Raw genomic sequence first — 15,448 nt, 5'->3', positions numbered from 1 at the left:
GCTAAACTGAACAATCGGGTGAGATGGGCCTTGGTCAGGGAAGTGACCAAGAACCCGATGGTCACTCTGACAGAGCTCCAGAGTTCCTCTGTGGAGATGGGAGAACCTTCCAGAAGGACAACCATCTCTGCAGCACTCCACCAATCAGGCCTTTATGGTAGAGTGACCAGAAGGAAGCCACTCCTCACTAAAAGGCAGGACAGCCCGCTTGGAGTTTGCCAAAAGGCCCCTAAAAGACTCTCTGACCATGAGAAACAAGATTCTCTGGTCTGATGAAACCAAGATTGAACTCTTTGCTCTGCATGCCAAGCGTTACGTCTGGATGAAACCTGCCATCCTCCCTAAGGTGAAGCATGGTGGTGGCAGCATCTCTGCAGTTCTCCACCAATCAGGCCTTTGTGATAGTGGCCAGACGGAAGCCACTCAGTAAAAGGCAGAGGCCAATAACATCCCTATTTTGAAGCATGATGGCGGCAGAAACATGCTGTGGGGATGTTTTTAGTGGCAGGGACTGGGAGACTAGTCAGGATCCAGGGAAAGATGAACGGAACAAAGTACAGAGAGATCCTTGATGAAAACCTGATCCAGAGTGCTCAGGACCTCAGACTGGGGCGAAGGTTCACTTTCCAACAGGACAATGACCCTAAGCACACAGCCAAGATAACGCAGGAGTGACTGAAGCCGAACTGACTGCAGTTTGGCGTAACTGACTTTAGTGGGCAAATGCTCACCTTCGATGCTGGAGAAGTATGCTCTTCACTGATGAATTCCAATTTGAACTGTATCGGGCAGATGGCAGACAACATGTATGGTGTCGTGTGTGCGAGCGGATTGCTGATGTCAACGTTGTGAACAGAGTGCCCATAGTGGCGGTGGTGTTATGGTATGTGCGGGCATAAGCAACGGACAACGAAAACAATTGCATTTTAGCGATGGCAATTTGAATGCAGACATACCATGACGAGATCTTGAGGTCCATTGTTCATCTGCCTCCATCATCTTATGTTTCAGCATGATAATGCACGGCCCCATGTTGTAAGGACCTGTACACAATTCCTGGAAGCTGAAAATGTCCCAGTTCTTCCTTGGCCTGCATACTCACCAGACATGTCACCCATTGAGAATGTTTGGGATGCTTTGGATTGACGTGTATGACAGCATGTTCCAGTTCCCGCAAATATCCAGCAACTTCGCACAGCCACTGAAGAGGAGTGGGACAACATTCCACAGGCCACAATCAACAGCCTGATCAACTCTATGTGAAGGACATGTGACGCACTGCATGAGGTCACACCAGATACTGACTGGTTTTCTGATCTACGCCACTTCCTTTTTATTAAGGCATATCTGTATTCCCAGTCATGTGAAATCTATAGATTAGGGCCTAATTAATTTATTTCAATTGACTGATTTCCTTATATAAACTGTACATTCTTGCATGATGGGTTTATATTTTGGTTTAGTGTATATTTTAACAAATGAATGTTTCATGAATGCTAATCTTATCTGTTTCTGACAACAGAAACGATTTCAGAACAATCAGATGGTGGGTGTCGAAATCCGTTTTCTTGTGCTTTTTGAGGTGGAATTACTATTGTTTGCAGCAAATTCCTTGATCTACGCAAATATGACAGAGATATGCATGGCGGAGAGTGGTGGAAGTAAAAAAGAAAAATGAGAGAAAATGTTAAAAAAATAAAATAAAAAAAAAACGCTGATTAGCAGATGTAGGAATTTGTTATCTCAAACTGATAGTAATTCAATTGGACGTGGTATAATGGCCCAACGGCAAAAAAAACTGCCATCCCTTGCTCAACAAAAACCTGTGTGGTCAAAAAACTGAAGCCTTCAAAAAGTTCTAGACACAGGGAAAATGTTTTAAATAACTTGAATATTAAGTATTCTGCTGTACTTTCTTCGCCAAACTAAGATTAATAAAATGTTGACTGAATAAAAATAAAAGTAGCAACATGCAATTTATGTTAATCAATTATGATGATGTTGAGTAATGCTTGGGTATGAACCTGTGTTAAGAAAATAGCTTTCATGCATGGTTTAGTTTAAAAAAGGCATGAAATCCTGTATACTGCCATGTCATAGTAAATCTCGCACTGCTTTTCCAAATCTTCCCTCACACAGACACGCACACAGTATTTGTGTGCCGCAGTGTGAGCTGTGAGAGTCATGTCTTTGAACCATGTTAGCAGGAGCATGACCTCTCCGCGTCTGAGGCCAGTTAGGAGGTGGCCAGGCTCGGAGCACCGCGCAGGTGCCCTAATTGAGCGCTGACGCTGTTTGGCAGGACCAGGGAGAACCCTGTGCGCCGCTCCGTGACGACGGCCGCCCCCTCGCCAATCAAGGCGTGAGGTGAAGCGAACAGGGGGCCCAGCTGGCTCTCTGGAGTCCTTCAGCCACAGAAATTTGCTTTTAATAAGAACATCAGTGCCTTAACTAGGCTAGGAAGACTTTCGCTGACCTCCTCACCAGGTTGCCAGGGTACCGCTGTCCACCATTAAGTGTCTGATAAAGTGTCTGATACAGCTGGGGGTGTGGGTCGCGTGTGGGTGTGCATGTTTTCTTCAATTTGTGTGTAAGAGGTGTGTGTGTGAGTGTGTTTTTCCGTTGTTTACAGCCGAGGAGGAAGATAATGGCTGAGATGCAATGGGAAGTGGGTGAATGAAGAGATGTACTACTGGTAATGTGAAAAGATGCCTTGTAAATAGGAAACAGCCTACACATACTCGACTGACTACTGTGGAAGTGTAGAAAATGTGAAGCACTTCATGAAAACATCATCTGGATGAATACTCAAAGCACTTTCGCAATATCCATAAGGAAGTCAACCTTCAGAATAGGCCATTTCCACCCCAAATCGTGGGCCACTGATTCAAACAGTGCAGTCGGAGAGTATTCCGACCCCTTGACTTTTTCTACATTTTGTTCCGTTACTGCCTTATTCTAAAACAGATTGAATCATTCCCCCCCCATCAATCTACACACAATAACCCAGAATGACAAAGCATAAACAGGTTAAGAAATGTTTTCTAATGTATTCAAAATAAAAAAATGAAATATCATATTTACATATTTATTCTGACACTTTACTAAGTACTTTGTTGAAGTACTTTTGGCAGTGATTACAGCCTCAAGTCTTCTTGGGTATGACGCCACAGGCTTGGCACACCTGTATTTTGGGAGTTTGTCCCATTTTTCTCTGCATATCCTCTCAAGCTCTGTCAGGTTAGATGGGGAGAGTCACTGCAGAGGTATTTTTAGGTCTCTCCAGAGATGTTCGATTGGGTTCAAGTGCGGGCTCTGGCTGGGCCACTCAAGGACATTCAGAAACTTGTCCCAAAGCCACTCCTGCGTTGTCTTGGCTGTGTGCTTAGGCTTGTTGTCCTGTTGGAAGGTGAACCTTTGCCCCGCTCGGAGGTCCTGAGTGCTCTGGAGCAGGTTTTCATCAAGGATCTCTCTGTACTTTGCTCTGTTCATCTTGCCTTCAATCTTGACTAGTCTCCCCATCTCTGCCGCTGAAAAACATCCCCACAGCATGTTTCGGCCACCATCATGCTACAAAATAGGGATGTTATTGGCCTCTGCCTTTTACTGAGTGGCTTCCGTCTGGCCACTATCATAAAGGCCTGATTGGTGGAGAACTGCAGAGATGGTTGTCCTTCTGGAAGGTTCTCCCATCTCCACAGAGGAACTCTAGAGTGACCATTGGGTTCTTGGTCACCTCCCTGACCAAGGCCACTGGTACCCTTTCCTAGATCTGTGCCTCGACACAATCCTGTCTTGGAGCTCTACTGACAATTCCTTCAACCTTATGGCTTGGTTTTTGCTCTGTAATGTACTGTCAACTGTGGGACCTTATATAGACAGGTGTGTGCCTTTCCAAATCATGTCCAATCAATTGAATTTACCACAGATGGATTCCAATCAAGTTGCAGAAACATCAAGGATGATCAATGGAAACAGGATGCACCTGAGCTCAATTCCGAGTCTCATAGCAAAAGGTCTGAATTGTTATGTAAATAAGGTATCAGTTTTTTAGGTCTTAAAACATTTTGAAAAAATTCTAAAAACCCGTTTTCGCTTTTTCATTATGGGGTAGTGTGTAGATTGAGGGGAAAAAAAGATTTAATCAATTTTACAAATGTGGAAAAAGTCCAGCATCATTATTAGTCCAAGGTCTCAAAAGCACCTTTTAAAAAACATAATTGTAGTCAAAATAGGCCTACTGAATGGTGGAATATTAGGAGTGAGAGAGTGCCATAGGGAGAGACAGAGAGAAAGAAAGGGAGAGCCACTTCAAGTCTGTCTCCTCCTCCCAGACTGCTCTGGTCTCTATTATAGAGTCAGTACAGAGCCCAGCCACAGAGAGAGAAGAGAGAAAAGCTGCATTGTCCCAAAGCTGGGAACCAAAATTAACCGTGTCTGGGTGGAGGGTGTTTTACCCCCCCCCCCCCCCATGTATTTTTTTCTTGGGCTTTGTCACATCTAAAATAAGTTCCCCCTCTTCTCCCTGGGCCAGCTTAGCATGCAAAGCAGCGTGAAATACATTTCTACAATGCAAATATGAGATCACACAAAACAACTCAGTCCTAAACATGGTAATGCTCTTATACGCTCAATGAGAGATTGTCAATAAAGAAGGAGGTGGGGGGTATGGGTGTTTGTGTGTGTGCTGCGTGTGTGCGTATGAGTGTGTAGAAGCAAGTGCATGTGTGTGTGTGCGTGCGTTTGAATGAAGAGCCATCTCTAATAAGGGCCAGCTCAGCCAGTCCAGGGCTGTAAAGCTTGGGGGGCTAATGCATTCCTCTAGAAAGTCAATCTAATTTTGAAAGCACATACACAGAGTACCACAGAGGTCGCCGCTGGCTCAGAAAAGCCCAAACACATTAGAAGAATTCTCAATAACGTCCATAAAAAACAGAAAGAAAACCCCCACAATTAACAATTAGACGGCTACAATGGCAGGGTTTTCACCTTAAAGTGAAACAAATGGACAAGGAAACTAAGCTTGGGCGGTATACAGGGGTATTTGGAAATAGACACGGGATGGTTTGTCAATACGTCAACTATTTCTTTGAAGTTTACCAATGCATTTTTATATTTGTAGCTACTTTATAAGTAAAATACCTGCAGTCAACTAGAGCAGAAGTTAGGAAATAAAGCAGATCACGTTGTTCATTTCACCGGTCACATTATTTTACATTATGAAGCTTACCGTAGTTCGCCAAAACAGTTGAGCCAGTCATGTGTTTGTTTGTAAATAGCACAATGGGAGAAAGCTTTTTATACTGAAAGTCAAGTTTTTTTCTTCTTCCCCCAATAAGAGTGATCAGGGGTGTGCAACTATAGAAAATACATTTGTGCAACATATTCCGCCTCAAATAGCTCCATTTTTATCAGATGACAACAGAAGTGCAACGCTATTTGGCTGGCAGCCACGAAAGCAAAAAGGCTTACAATGAAAAAGCAAAGTATTTTTTGTAAAAAATCTTCATGGATTTTTATTAGTGCTTTGGTTTCCTGTCTTGCTGGAAGATCCACTCCTGGCAGAGGCAACCAGGTATTGCTAATCTTAATCAAGAGTGCCAATAATTATGGACCTGACAGTATGTACAGTGCATTCACTTTTTACACATTTTGTTAAATTATTTGTTATAAGTTAAGCTTATTTGACTGATTGGCTCAAATGCATTAAGAAGGAAAGAAATTCCACAAATTAACAAGGCACACCTGTTAATTGAAATGCATTCCTGGTGACTATCTCATGAAGCTGGTTGAGAAAACGCCAATAATGTGCAAAGCTGTCATAAAGGCAAAGGGTGGCTACTTTGAAGAATCTCAAATATACAATTTTGAATTGTTTAACACTTTTTTGCTTACTACATGATTCCATGTGTGTTATTTAATCGTTTTGATATATTCACTATTATTATACAATATAGAATAGAGTAAAAATAAAGAAAAACCCTTAAATGAGTAGGTTTTTATTTTGTATTTAGTCAGTTGAGAACAAACTCTTATTTACAGACCTCAGACCTCTGTGCCACTTGGGAGCCCATAGGTGTGTCCAAACTTTTGACTGGTACTGTAGGAATATAAAACACTTAGGATGCAGGACTATAAAAACGTAGATATAAAACTCCCCAACTCCCCGTGTACTGCAGCAATAAGATTGCAACGTCCCCTTGAGCCAGAAAACATGTGACTCAGACAAAAAACTGTATTCGAAATATGAAAGAAATTCTTGTCTTTAAACAAGACAGATTGCACACCTCCCTCCAATCTATCTGGGTTGCTGGCGGCGGCCAAACGATATGGCCTGCTTCTCCCTGAGCCAAGGCCAGTAGCACAAAACAGCTGTGTTACTCCAGGTTGGTCTCTTCAAAATCAGCAGCATGGCCCTGATTAGAAACAGCAGTGGCCACAAGTGCAGGGACTACCTCCTCAACCTGCACTGTGCACCCACTCAGACTCACACTCCTTTCCCTCCCTCTCTCTATATATTTCTCACTCTCCCCCTCTATCTCTGTACACTTTAACCTATTCAAATCAAAACAATGCTGTGACTTTCAAAACAAGGAACTGACGTCTTAAGACCGAATAGTTACAGGTCAACTATTGCCAATCCTGAATGATCAATACCTTCAAGTAGGGGAAGGAGAGGTACAGTTGATTAAGATTAGGAGAGCGGCAGACACGGGTAGAGCAAGAGAGCGAGAGAGAGGAGGAAGAGACTGAGTGCCAACACCGCAGCAGCAGTAACCCACCCTATCCAGCAGCAGTAACCCTTACTACTCAACCACCCTATCCAGCAGCAGTAACCCACCCTATCCAGCAGCAGTAACCCCTACTACTCAACCACCCTATCCAGCAGCAGTAACCCCTACTACTCAACCACCCCATCCAGCAGCAGTAACCCCTACTACTCAACCACCATATCCAGCAGCAGTAACCCACCCTATCCAGCAGCAGTAACCCCTACTACTCAACCACCCTATCCAGCAGCAGTAACCCATCCCATCCAGCAGCAGTAACCCCTTCTACTCAACCACCCTATCCAGCAGCAGTAACCCCTACTACTCAACCACCCTATCCAGCAGCAGTAACCCCTTCTACTCAACCACCCTATCCAGCAGCAGTAACCCCTTCTACTCAACCACCCTATCCAGCAGCAGTAACCCCTACTACTCAACCACCCTATCCAGCAGCAGTAACCCCTTCTACTCAACCACCCTATCCAGCAGCAGTAACCCCTTCTACTCAACCATCCCATCCAGCAGCAGTAACCCCTACTACTCAACCACCCCATCCAGCAGCAGTAACCCCTTCTACTCAACCACCCCATCCAGCAGCAGTAATCCCTTCTACTCAACCACCTCCTCCAGCAGCAGTAACCCCTACTACTTAACCACCCCATCCAGCAGCAGCATTCATTTCATCGTCACTGACCAGGCTGGGACCATTGTCCAGCTCATAATTACAACAAGCCCAGGAAAAAGACATTACAAAGTAACACGTCTGGGGATGAAAGATGGGACCACCTCTCCCAGAAGAGCAGGGCCCTTTTAAGTCCGGCCAGGCCTTTGTTTGGCTGGCCGGACCAGAGATAGGCTCCCAGAGCTTTGTCTTGGGGGGGCAGCTGAGCCAGAGGGGTCACTTACTCAGCGCCAATAGGTCAGAGGGACAAGAGGGGAGGAGCAGTAACTCATACCTCCCTAGACTGACATATAGTGTGTGTGTGTGTGTGTTTGTGCGCCGGTCCTGGATTAGTGTAAAGGCCCAGTCACTAAACTTGTTTTCGGGGGTATAGGAGAGAATGGTGTGGGGTACACATTACACATAGCAGACAAAAAGAGGATTTTCAGCCCAAAAGGTTATCCCTAGGCCTAGGGGTGAAGCTATGCTCTGTTGATTCTTAAACAGGCCAGGTGAAGATGTTTCTCAACAGCATGCTGCCTGTCACAGGGAATGGCTGTTGGGGTGACAGCAAATAAACAGTAACTCGATTTTGCCCACACTGACGTGGATGACTGCCTCCAAGTCATTATAGTAATTTTCAATGACAAAATTAATTGACTTGACTGGATTTTATTTTCTGATAAAACTTCAATTCAAATCATAACTCATCAGGCAGAGTGATATAGGCCTAAATCTCTAATTTGGGGACCTTTTACTGAAAGCCATTTATCATAAAAACACTCTCCCATCCCATCCAATCCCTAACCAATCCCCCAGATCAAAATATCTCAAATTAAGAGATTATTTCTGCCGTCGATGCTCTTTTTCACAATTGGATTTGCCGTGGTTAGCCTAAACTAGTTTGCATTGATCATCAGCCGAAATAAAGGTGATGATCGATAGGAGAGGAAAAACTAATCTGCAAATGTGATTAATTGAGGTAATCCTGTTGGCACAAATTATCATTTTCAAATAGCACCCTTAGAGGTGATCAATGGGAGGCGTTGTCCATTACTGAGGGCAGGCGAGGGCAGGTCGCCCTCTTTTCCCTGACTCTGCTGGACCCTGTAAAATGGCCCTAGAGGTTTAGTCAGAAACACTTGTCATCAGAACATACAGAGGAACGCCACTCGATTTCTTTCTTTAGCGCTGTGATGTCTTTGTTTAAAGAACGATGTCTTGGACAGGATGTCAGTCTTTCCTTGGAGCTTGTGTTTTCATGACATATGTAGAACCTTTATCACATAGTGTTGAGCAACTATTCTCCTCCACCCTGATGATGCCTATTGAATTTCCGATGACAAAATATGTTCATCATTTTAACTCCTGTTGTTCATCTGTGCCGGAGGGTGTTTCTCTATTCTCCCACTTGTGCGAGTGTGTGTCTCTCTCTCTCTTTCTCCCGCTCCACTTGAACGCTTCTATGGGGCCTGTGCCCTGCAGGGTCCTCTCCTCAAAGCCTGACCTGCAGACTCCAGCTCCTTAGAATGCCGACTTGCTGGAGATGTAAACTTTAACTCTGGTCAGCCACGCCAGATGTTCACCAGAATATGAAATGAGGACTTTAGGCATCTGCTTACAATTTTAGATAATTGCAGGTAGAGCATGCAAGGTCAATTGGACCAATTCGATTTTTATGTACATACCTGCTGCTGCAGTTATGGGGCGTCCATTTTCTCTCTCTTTCTCGCTCCCCTTTCTCGTTTTCTACCCGTACACGGTTCATATTTTGCACAGGAAACACGACCCTAATTCCATACAGTGTCAGTTTGGATTTTTGGATTCCCTGTCAAAACAAACACTGATTGCCGGGGCTTTGGCCCGACAACGGGGCTGCTTTAACCAGAAGAGCCCCTTATTCACTGTGTTTGTCTTATTCCCACTTCCAGAGGACGAAAGTGTTATGCTCCCATTAGCTTAACAGGGTCCTGTTTATGTCCCTGCAACTCAAACCAAATATGGCATGGGTTTTCACTGCTAAATTACACCGCTGGTGGTCATCTTTCAAGTCATTTGCATTTTACGTCCATCACTTGTTCCTCTCACCAGGCCCAACTTCTCTGCTTAATGAAAAAAAAAAGAGAAGTTAGAGGAGAGGAAAAGTGGGCCCTGGGGTTTTTCTTGACGGACCTGCCGCCTGGGCTCAGATAGAGAGAATGAGAGAAACCGGGACAAAAAGAAGCGTAGCGCTCCAGGCGCTGGGATCAGGTTCACCTGAGCAGGAAAAGCATCATTATGGCTCAGTGGACCCAGTGGATTAGCATTCAGGAACACCATAGGTCTTATCTCACCTTGTTCACAAATAAACACTTCCACAAAACAGTCGGGTTTAAATGTCAGTCGGATGGAGAACGCCCCCCCCCCCCCCAGTGTACCGCGAGGAAAATGTCTGTCTGGGTGATAGTTTGCTACTGATCTGTCTTGATGCCCCACACCACCATCTCCCACGAGGAATGATTATGGACTATCAAACATTGCAGCAAACTAATGAACTGACACTTTTATGAAACCATTTTCACAGTCTGACTGTGGCCAAAGTATCACACATATACAATAATAGAGATGACGAATGCGACGAGGAGCAAAGTTGAAGTCAGAAGTTTACATACACTTAGGTTGGAGTCATTAAAACTCATTTTTCAACCACTCCACACATTTCTTGTTAATTAACAAACGTTTTCGTTTTTGCAAGTCGGTTGGGACATCTACTTTGTGCATGACACAAGTAATTTTCCCCAAAATTGTTTACAGACAGATTATTTCACATATAATTCACTGTATCACAATTCCAGTCGGTCAGAAGTTTACATACACTAAGTTGACTGTGTCTTTAAACAGTTTTGAAAATTCCAGAAAATTATGTCATGGCTTCAGAAGCTTCTGATAGGCTAATTGACATCATTTGAGTCAATTGGAGGTGTACCTGTGGATGTATTTCAAGGCCTACCTTCAAACTCATGCCTATTTGCTTGACATCATGTGAAAACCAAAATAAATCAGCTAAGCCCCATTGTAGACCTCCACAAGTCTGGTTCATCCTTGGGAGCAATTTCCAAACCCCTGAAGGTACCAAGTTTATCTGTACAAACAATAGTACACAAGTATAAACACTATGGGACCAGGCAGCTGTCATACCGCTCAGGAAGGAAACAATATAACAATATCCTAGAGATGAACGTACTTTGGTGCGAAAAGTGCAACTCAGACCCAGAACAACAGCAAAGTACCTTGTGAAGATGCTGGAGGAAACAGGTACCAAATTTGGAGGAAAAAGGGGGAGGCTTGCAAGCCGAAGAACACCCTCCCAACCGTGAAGCACGGGGGTGGCAGCATCATGTTGTGGGGGTGCTTTGTTGCAGGAGGGACTGGTGCACTTCACAAAATAGATCGCATCATGAGGAAAGAAAATGATGTGGATATATTGAAGCAACATCTCAAGACATCAGTCAGGAAAGTTAAAGCTTGGTCGCAAATGGGTCTTTCCAAATGGACAATGACCTCAAGCATACGATCAAAGTTGTGGAAAAATGGCTTAAGAACAACAAAGTCAAGGTATTGGAGTGGCCATCACAAAACCCTGACCTCAATCCTATAGAAAAATATGTGGGCAGAACTGAAAAAGCGTGTGCGAGCAAGGAGGCCTTACAAACCTGACTCAGTTATACCAGCTCTGTCAGGAGGAATGGGCCAAAATTCACCCAACTTGTTGTGGGAAGCTTGTGGAAGGTTACCAGAAACGTTTGACCGAAGTTAAACAATTGAAAGGCAATGCTACCAAATACTAATTGAGTGTATGTAAACTTGTGACCCACTGGGAATGTGATGAAATAAATAAAACATTAAATAAATCATTCTCTACTATTATTCTCACATTTCACAGGAATTGTGAAAAACTGAGTTGAATTGTATTTGGCTAAGGTGTACATAAACTTCCGACTTCAACTGTATGTGCAAGATATCTGCGTCCTTGTAAAATGTCTCAAAGGCCTTCGGTTTGATAAGTCATGAGACGTGTTTTAGTAGCGAATTGAGTAGCAATTGAATAATAATTATACAATATGACTGTGATGGGTATCTAGCCTCTCTGTAATCTATCAGACTGTATGAGAAGCGTTAGAAAGTGTGAGTATCTGCCTAGCGATGGGGTTAGGGAGTGTGAAGTGGCGGGGTTAGGGAGTATGAAACGGCGGGGTTAGTATCCCAATGCCCCAGGGCAGTGATTGGGGACACTGCCCTGTGTAGGGTGCTGTCTTTCGGATGGGACGTTAAACGGGTGTCCTGACTCTCTGAGGTCATTAAAGATCCCATGGCACTTATCGTAAGAGTAGGGGTGTTAACCCCGAGGGGGGCGCATTCTCCATCCGACTGACATTTAAACCCGACTGTGTCCTGGCTAAATTCCCAATCTGGCCCTCAAACCATCACGGTCATCTAATAATCCCCAGTTTACAATTGGCTCATTCATCCCCCTCCTCTCCCCTGTACATATTCCCCAGGTCATTGCTGCAAATGAGTACATGTTCTCAGTCAACCGACCTGGTAAAATAACGGATAAATAAAGTGAGTGTGAAGCGGCGGGGTTAGTGAGTGTGAAGCAGCGGGGTTAGGGAGTGTGAAGCGGCGGGGTTAGTGAGTGTGAAGCGGCAGGGTTAGGGAGTGTGAAGCGGCGGGGTTAGTGAGTGTGAAGCGGCGGGGTTAGTGAGTGTGAAGCGGCGGGGTTAGTGAGTGTGAAGCGGCGGGGTTAGTGAGTGTGAAGCAGCGGGGTTAGGGAGTGTGAAGCGGCGGGGTTAGGGAGTGTGAAGCGGCGGGGTTAGGGTGTGTGAAGCGGCGGGGTTAGTGAGTGTGAAGCGGCGGGGTTAGTGAGTGTGAAGCGGCGGGGTTAGTGAGTGTGAAGCGGCGGGGTCAGTGAGTGTGAGGCGGCGGGGTTAGGGAGTGTGAAGCGGCGAGGTCAGTGAGTGTGAAGCGGCGGGGTTAGTGAGTGTGAAACGCAGGGGTTAGTGAGTGTGTAACCTGCTCACAACCCAGCGGTCCTGGCTAAGGGCATTGATATTCTAGCTTTGTTGTGACCTTGTGATCTGTCTTGGGGCCAGCCTATTATTAGCTGCTACTGGCCAAACAAAGCACTAATACTCTGGACAAACACACCGCCTCCCCACTGAGCTCAGACCCAGCCTGGCCGTCAATATATTCCCCACCCCCTATACCAATCCTCCATCAGCTCTCCCAGCCGATGAGCCAGGCACTTTACCCCCCAACCAATTCCCCTTTTAATAAGGTCCCCCTCAATGGCCTATTACTTATTACTTATAAAAGAAATGCTCCACCATTGAGTTGAAGAACTGATTAATCTATAATTAAAGTTGCATTTGGGGGAAGGTTTAAAGGTTTATATATACACACACACACACAAAAGTTTGGGTTCACTTAGAAATGTCCTTGTTTTCCATGAAAACATACATGAAATCAGTTGCAAAATGAATAGGAAATATAGTCAAGACTTTGACAAGGTTATAAATAATGATTTTTAATTGAAATAATAATCGTGTCCTTTAAACTTTGCTTTCGTCAAAGCATCCTCCATTTACATCCTTGCAGAGCTTTGGCGTTCTAGTTGTCAGATTGTGGAGGTAATCTGAAGAGATTTCACCACATGCTTCCTGAAGTACCTACCACAAGTTGGATTGGCTTGATGGGCAATTCTTACGTACCATACGGTCAAGCTGCTCCCACAACAGCTTGATAGGTTTGAGATCCGGTGACTGTGCTGGCCACTCCATTACAGACAGAATACCAGCTGACTGCTTCTTCCCTAAATAGTTATTGCATAGTTTGGAACTTTGGGTCATTGTCCTGTTGCAGGAGGAAATTGGCTCCTATTAAGCGCAGTCCACAGGGTATGGCATGGCGTTGCAAAATGGAGTGATAGCCTTCCTTCTTCAAGATCCCTTTTACCCTGCACAAATCTGTGAAGGGATCAGTACACAGCGTTGTATGAGATCTTCCGTTTCTTGGCAATTTCTCACATGGAATAGCCTTAATTTCTGAGAACAAGAATAGACTGACGAGTTTCAGAAGAAAGGTCTTTGTTTCTGGACATTTTGAGCCTGTAGTCAAACCCACAAATGCTGATGCTCCAGATACTCAACTAGTCTCAAGAAAGCAAGTTTTATTGCTTCTTTAAATCAGAACAACAGTTTTCAGCTGTGCTAACATAATTGGAAAAAGGGTTTTCTAATGATAGATTAGCCTTTTAAAATTATAAACTTGGATTAGCTAACACAATGTGCCATTGGAACACAGGAGTGATGGTTGCTGATAATGGGCCTCTGTACGCCTAAGAGATATTCCATTTAAAAAAAAAACGAATAATGAAAATAAAAGAAAGCAGTTTCCAGCTACAATAGTCATTTACAACATTAATGTTTACACTGTATTTCTGGTCAATTTGATGTTATTTTCATGGACAGATTTTTTTGATTTTCTTTCAAAAACAAGGACATTTCTAAGTGACCCCAAACTTTTGAACAGTAGTATTGCGCTAAATTGTAATTATTTTCACCTATATGGCCTATTTATTGCCTACCTCACTACATTTGCACGCACTGTACATAGATTTTTAAATTTTTATTTTGTGTTATTGACTATACGTTTGTTTATGTGTAACTCTGTGTTGTTGTTTTTGTCACACTGCTTTACTTCATCTTGGCCAGGTCGCAGTTGTAAATGAGAACTTGTTTTCAACTGGCCTACCTGGTTAAATAAAGGTGAAATAAAAAAGATATATCTTTGTATATTATTATTAGCTTTCGTATATTAATAAGGTTGTTACATCCTCAGGATTTTTCTTCCCACTGCTTTAACTCATTTATTTGTGAACTAAAATATTGATTAACATACTATTGAAAGTGACATGGATAGTCTAGGATTAAATATACTTCAGTTGAGGAAGAGGTGCAAAAAATAGTTTTAGACATTTTACTGTATGCTAAAAGATATGCATACAACAATGCCATAATTTTGTTGAACAATAAGTTCAAGTAAAATACGTCAAACTAAACATTCGAATACACTCCATCATTTATTTATTTTTTGCTTGAGTAATACATTGGTCAGAACATTTCTTGCCAGCGGCAACTCATTTGAATTTACATTTCCTTGCCGACACTGAGCACTACACCACCATAAAAAAGTATTTACATAGGAATGTGCAGCTAATTGTTGTTTTATGCCAGTTCAATTATAACCATGAATTATTCAGCCTATTTTCACTTCCTGTCTTACTTTGGCTTATAACAGAAAAACAAAATATCTGCTTTTTGGACGAATAACAGTTATTGGTTTTGCATTTACTGTGGGTCTTTTACTCTCTCTCCATGCATCAAAAATAGTCCCTCTTGAATTAAATAGTTTCTAATAAAGGAAATGCTTATTAAATCCACTGTACTGGTGGCCCTCCAAAGAAAACTGAAAAGCTATACTTGACTAGCTCCTAAACTGCCGTGGTATTCCACTACCATCTGCACAAAAACAGACCCCACAGCTAAGAACAGGCCTGCAAACAAATTGAGAAAAGCATGTTGTACAGACTAAATGAAGACCTATTGAGTATAAATGAGAGTCATACATACTTGATACCTACAGTAGTTTCACTATCACCACCAGTCCATATCAGAATGCAAAAACACACTCAATACTGAATAGGAAGACAGTTGCCTATATGGTTAGTGTCAGGTAGTACCAGGACCGTGTTCATTAGGTCACAGCGTAGAAAAACATTTTGGAATGGAAAAATAAAATGAGAGTTTCTTATTGAACAAGTACAGATAATACCTCCCCGTTTCGGAGCATTTTCTTCCTTTTGGTGCCTAATGAACACAACCCAGGTGTTCCCTTTTGATAGGAGCAAGAGCGGTCCAGATAAACAATGACAATCCTCCCATAGTCATCCTATAATGACTATGCTTGACTCAGGCTC

The 15,448-nt window shown here is 43.3% G+C and overlaps 1 protein-coding gene across 3 annotated transcripts in view; it reads right to left on the bottom strand.

The window, feature by feature from the left end:
- Positions 1-15,448, bottom strand: part of LOC139423181 (holocarboxylase synthetase (biotin-(proprionyl-CoA-carboxylase (ATP-hydrolysing)) ligase)) — a 41,020-nt gene that overhangs the window by 7,683 nt on the left and 17,889 nt on the right. The gene's annotated exons all lie outside the window — the stretch shown is intronic.

This window comes from Oncorhynchus clarkii, chromosome 12 (genome assembly GCF_045791955.1).
Source record: "Oncorhynchus clarkii lewisi isolate Uvic-CL-2024 chromosome 12, UVic_Ocla_1.0, whole genome shotgun sequence".
Taxonomy (NCBI): Eukaryota; Metazoa; Chordata; class Actinopteri; order Salmoniformes; family Salmonidae; genus Oncorhynchus; species Oncorhynchus clarkii.
This window is presented reverse-complemented; position numbering and strand designations above follow the sequence as displayed.